We start from the raw sequence: 6,228 nt of genomic DNA, 5'->3' as shown, positions 1-6,228 counted from the left end.
GACAAACCAGATAAAATTAATTATCAGATGCAAGCAATAGCACTAGGAAGTGTGATAGCACAAAACAGTGAATAGTCGTTGTACTAATTCCCATTCACATTTTTTGCTGACTCTTACAAGAAAATCATCTTGGTTTTGTTTCGTTTTGGCTTTGTTTCCTCCTGTGTTATTTGTAGAAAAAATTGTAACATCCTCTGAAATACTTGTGAAATCTGTTCATTTTCCCCATTAAAAATCTATAACTTTGGCTTGAAAATTTCTTCTTAGGTTTTAAAGAAAGAGGAAGGCTGAGAAGATTTTTAGTGCTCCAACTTTGAATTTTGCTTTTGCTATCTATTTTCTGCGTGACCTTTACTTGAAGTGCCATATAGTTGCCATCATTAAATGCTATACACTACTGAAATTCTATCAGCTGACACTAGTAACCTGGCAAACATGCAGCAGCACATTTTCACATGAATTATATATCCTTACCATCTTTTCCAGATTACTTTTAAAATAAGGTGTTGAACTCTGACAAATCAAAAGGTTTCAAAATATGTTTAGAAGCAATTTTCTGAGGTATTTTCTATCAAAAGCATTTAGACATCTATCTGTTTCTTGAGTTAGCTTCTAGGCAGTAATGCACTTAGAATTGAAGATCAGTAGCTTATTCATAAAGTTGTAATTTAAGGTAATCATTGCAGTTGGTACATTTCCAACTTGTGCTGGTTTTCCTCCCAAACGACTTCTTTGACTGATAGTTTACTGTTAAGGTATGGTAATTATGTTTCTTTGCTTTTAAGTAGCACTTCAATTAGAATCTCCTAGAGTTTCCACTGGATTTGCTTTTTTTTTAATAAACCATTATTTGTTCTGCTGTTTGCAGAACTTCAGAGTGCTTTGTTACTTGTTTAATAGCTACTGGAGTTTGCATTTTAAAACTCTATTAATCAGGGAACTCAAAATGTCTTTCCTAATTTGTTGTTTGTTACTACACCAAACTCTGTCTCAGCAAATTTTTCATTACAAATCAAATGTAAAAACTGAGAAGTGAGAGACTGGAATTTTTGTACCAAATGCTGCATTGAAGCTGATTGTGTTTCCTTTAAAAGTCCTTGCTATACCTGTATGTAAAGCCTTGACATTTTTAATTGGTTTTGACAGTATGTAGTAATATTCCAAGTTGTTCCAGGGATATGAAAAAATTCAGAAGTTTGATAAAGGCTCTCACATGCTTTCTTCAAACCCAACTATCTATGGTGAGAGACTTTTGCTGTTGAATGCTGTTATTGCTGAGTTGAAGGTGTTCTAGGTTAAAAGTCTAGCCTGCACTTCACCACAGCCACTTCCATTACTCAGTCTTAAAAAGTTTTCGTGGCACTACACTTATTAGAATTGAGTGATTTTCCTGTTCTTCTTCTTGTCAAAAGCTTTCACTTCCCTAATCTTGATCTTGAGCTTCCCCTTCAGCTTCCCCAGATCTTAACTTTCTAATTTTTCTTCCTTGTGACTGGAAATACTGCACTGGTTTGCTCTGCATATTTAAATTCTTTTACAAAAGGATCACAGGGTGCTTTGGGTTTTGTGGTTTTGGTTTGTTGTTGTTGGGGTTTTTGGTTTTGTGATTTGGGTTTTTTTTTTGGTTGGGTTGGGTTGGGTTGGTTTGGTTGGTTGGGGTTTTTTTACATTGAGCATTTACTATTACTTGAAAAATCTGTTTGTTGCTTTTTTGCAGGTCTTTCCACACTTCCCTGTTGCGGTGAATAGCACAAGCTTGTCCATTAAAAACTTGCTAAGCAAGATTTTACAACTTCACAGCCAAAACTTTCTGTAATGTCTCCAACACTAGGAATACGATTCACTGGTCTCCAATACACAAATATGCCTCCTGGAAACGTTTGATTCAGCAAACAAAGAGAAGACAAAAGAAAAGTTAGGAAAAAATTAAAAGTTATACAGTTGAAACAATGGAAAAAAAGTATGGTGAACTTCTGGACAATGAGATGAAAGATGAACACTTTCTATCTGGATTACTCACAACCAGGAGTCAAGCTTAAAGTTGTTCAGTGGGAGGATGCTGCTTGTTTGTCTGAAAACTGTCGCCCAGTTTTATTTCATGGAAGGGGAAGGAGCATCATACCATCCAGAGCTATAATTCACATAACCTGCCCCCCCCTCCAAGTCTTGGCATTTTTATCAGAGTGTGCTAGTGACATTGTTTGCATCTCCATGCAGAAGTTTGTACCTGTGTTTTCTGCCACCACTGCTTGCTTTTAGCTTACCCAACTAGAAAAGTCCCCACTTGGACATCCATTTCAGATTGCACTGGATCTATCCTGCCTTCTTTTGTACCATATGAGCCGATGGTTTGTTTTATTTTTTAAAGGAAAAAACTAGACGTTTTCCACTTACACCAAAAGGTAGAAGCACCTTCAGCCTCCACAGTTTTCAGGCAATTTGTATTCTGTCTGAAGTGCTTCACACATTAAATTGTGACATGCACTGCTGTATTTTGGCATCCTCACTGTAGATCAAACCACAGGGTGTGCAAGACATAAAATCATACCAGGAAAACCCTTTGAAAAAACTATCAATAAATACATCTTACATAAAAGTTGAAATTTTATTTCTTTCTTGTGTTTTTCTTCATATAAAGTCAACCACCACCAGAAAACGGCAGTATGTGGATCAGTAAAGGGCCTCTTGATTAATCATTGATGTACTATAACCTTCTGGCATCAGGTAAAAGATTCTGCATATCAAAGACGGGAGAAAATTTTATTTCATAGTTAGATGTATTCCAGTACTAAGTTATTTAGGAATTTTAAATCTTAGCATTAATCATACCTCTTTTTATTTTTCATTTGTGACGTTTCCTCAAAAATGGGGAAGTTTGTTGCTTTTAAAATCTCTTTCTCTTCTTTCCCAAATAAAAATATTGTCCTCTTCCCACAAGGAAATTGAGTAGTCTGGTATAATAACAAATTGCAAAGAGCAGGTATTAAAAGGTTTGAGAGAAGAGTGAAAGAGCAAAATATAGAAGTTTAATTTGAACATCCATTATTACACAAATTGTCTGTGATTTCAACAGTCTTGTTCTTTTGTTGGAAATTTTAAGTATGGGAAGGAGTTAAGATTTGGCTTTTGCACCAAAACAAAATCAGGAAGAATCACTTGTGGAAAATAGAGAACTGATACAATTACACTCAAGTGCTTTAAATTACTACACATTAAAGCATTGTAGATAGTATAGGAAATGAGTAGACAGAAACTAGCATTAGTGAAAAGCAATTGCAGTTAAACTAGACTGAGTTTAGGGCAGGATGTTGTCTTGGGGCTTCATCAGCTTAAGTTATGTTTATAGACAAATGGTAGTAAAGTACCTCAGAAGTTTCTGTGAGGATTTTGCCAGTGAAAAATTAATTTTTTCTCATTACAATTTTAATGATATCCTTCATGGTTGAGAAAAATATATGAAATATTCTTGGTCAACATTTGCAAAAATGTGCTCATAAATAGTTATAACTGTTCAAAAGCTACTACAGGGAAGAAAAATAATAGGCATTATTGTTTTGAGAGAATAGGGTAAAATAAAAATCCGTAATTTCTTAGAAGTTTTTGAGTGGAGTCAGAATGCATAATGAGAAACTGAAATCTGGAGCCAGATTTAGTACAGTTGATTCTGACTCAAAACAGACATAAATTTCAAGATAAAAAATATAATTTACTCATCAATTGTCATATTGGAGATTTCTATCTTTGCATTCTCTTCCGATTGCAGCCATCCTACAAACACATACAGCCAGTTTGCATTACTTTATAGTACAAACTGTACAAGAATACGGAACTAAATCTAAACAGCTCTTAGAAAAATCAGTAAATACTGCTTCAAGATGCATGACTCAAATATTCATCAGCATCTATGGCTCTTTTTAAATCACTCTTACAGAGATTTTGGCACAATCAGAACTCATCAGATTTGACTTTCGCATTTTGAAATACTTTAGTTGACAGTTTACAGTTAATGGATGGTAGACAAAGATGAAAGGTATGCAGTGCAAATAGTTTCTCTCAGCACTACCAAGAGAATTACTTAGACATGGCATTGTTATCATACACTGATCACAAACATGAGATTAATGGTTAACCATGGAGTGTATGAGTCATGAAGCTTTCTTCTGGTGCTTACTTCAGAAGGTATTTTCCATTGTGTACCATGTGAGAAGAAATATAAGGTAAGGGATTTCTAGCTAAGGAGCTAATTTAAAAAAACAACAAACCAAACACAAAACAGGACCGTCAAGGAATGTCTTTGCTTATGAGAATAAATTGTCTCAGCTGAATTTAAGAAGACATAATCACATCAGTCCAGACTTCACTGTAGTTTGACTGTGGAAATGAGACCATTTTATCCACACTCCAGCTCACTTTTAAAGACTGCTAAGCAATAAATTTCTCACTTCATTCACTTTTAGGTCACCTTATGCTGCCACATCTGTGGCAGATTTGCTTTGGAAAAGTAAAGAATGTGACATTGATGACAAATTTCTATGCATCTGCTTGCAAATAGTTTGTAGTTTCTTTATAGCCTGTCTTGCCACCCAGAACATCATAGAGAAGATCCTCAGAGCAAAATGTAACTGCTACCAGCTGTCTTAAAAACCAAAATTCATCTAAATATTTTTACAGTAGAGTGTTCTTTTGAGTTCCTTACAGTCGGGGCTCCAAGGGAATGGATCTGTACACACTTCCCAGCACAGTCACTTTCTAAGGCTGAATGCCTGATTTTGACTCTGCCAGTACTGATTTATGTCAAGCTAGTTCCAGGAACTTCAGAGAAACTGCTGCGGAATTGTAAGTGCCATCATTACACAAGTACATATCTGATCAGTAACAGCTTCCTACATAAAGGAAAAAAATCCTGTGAGCTCATTTTAAGATATCTCCTGAAGTTTGACTGTACTTTCCCTTGTACAGAAAACTGCTCTTTCAGTCTATCAGTACAAATAGGCACCATATTAATTTCCCAAATATTTTTATCAGTGCAACCTTTCAAATATGTGTAAAGCACACAGCACATTTCTGCTAAACATAAGCATTCTGTGTCTTCCCAATGTAAGCATAAAATTAATTCCATGGAAACAGAGTGATACTGCTTCAAAATCAGAGTAGCTTAGCTCAAAACCAGAACTATCAAACATAAAGAAAGGAAGCAAACAAAATTAGCATTGTCAAGCAGTAGGACTGACAACTGAGACAATCAACAAATTTAGAAATATCACATACCAACTGAATGAGGTACATCAACAGTTGCAGGAGTGAGGGCACAGTTTCTTAGAATTCTATGACTCAGCAAGGTTATTTGAGTTGGCATTAAGATTGGATTTTTAAAACAATTTGTTTATTTTCACTTGTCTTGTGCAACTGCCACATGTGTTACCAGGGCTGTTGCTTTGAAACAGAAACCTTATCCTCTGTTTCGTTGATTTTTTTTTGTGCACATAATTTTTCTTGGTTTTATGTAAATTTAAAAATCCCCTGAATAGTAGAAGAAACACATGCTTGCAGTTGATCTGCTGCGTGAAACATGAGTCTTGCTAATTTCATGTTTTCCTTTTTGGTATTGAAATAACTCAGTGGCCAGTACCAGCTTTTGTTCTTTGTCGTGCATGCTTCTAAGTGGTTTTACACAACAAAGAATCCCTTGAGTTCAAAAAGGCATTTTCCCTGACATTCTCAAGAATATTCTAGATACCCGTGATCCCAAGGGAACAGGCAGGTGTGGGGCCTAGATCTCTCAGCAAATGCAGAGCCTGGGCAGAACCTGCTGTTATTTTTATCAGCACTTTCCTCTTGCTGCAGACAGAGGGAGAGAAAAGGGATAAAGCCTCAAGGTTGTTTCACTCAACTCCTGCATTTTAGATAGCAGGTCTTATTGTCTCAACATGTTATTCCATAACAGAACTTACTTACCTTTGCTGAAAAGAAGTTATGCTCACCCACATCCCTGAGTTTTCCTCAGCTGCTAACCTTGTAGTACCATGACCAGCACTGAAAATGGCTTTGTTACTTTCAGATATGCTTGATGGTGATGACCTTGTAGAAAGACAGCAAGTCCAGGAGATAATCTGGGCAATGCATCTTTCCAATGTATCCTCACTTAGAAAATGCACACTCGGAAAGGAGAGGCTGGGGGGCAGGGGTGGTGGGGTGTTATCTTTGCTGAATTTGGTCTGGGGCATAGCT

General features: G+C 36.1%; 1 long non-coding RNA gene across 1 annotated transcript; it reads right to left on the bottom strand.

The window, feature by feature from the left end:
* Positions 1-2,656: 2,656 nt before the first annotated feature.
* LOC121657473 lies at positions 2,657-6,228 on the bottom strand. The gene is made up of 3 exons (XR_006013639.1): positions 5,269-6,228; positions 2,830-2,951; positions 2,657-2,734 (listed from the first exon to the last, which is right to left on the bottom strand). It is a non-coding gene; the product is annotated as an uncharacterized LOC121657473 (long non-coding RNA).

This window comes from Corvus kubaryi, unplaced genomic scaffold (genome assembly GCF_017639235.1).
Source record: "Corvus kubaryi isolate FWS band 111438036 unplaced genomic scaffold, C.kubaryi_AGA036_p1.0 split1-37296, whole genome shotgun sequence".
NCBI classification, from domain to species: Eukaryota; Metazoa; Chordata; class Aves; order Passeriformes; family Corvidae; genus Corvus; species Corvus kubaryi.
This window is presented reverse-complemented; position numbering and strand designations above follow the sequence as displayed.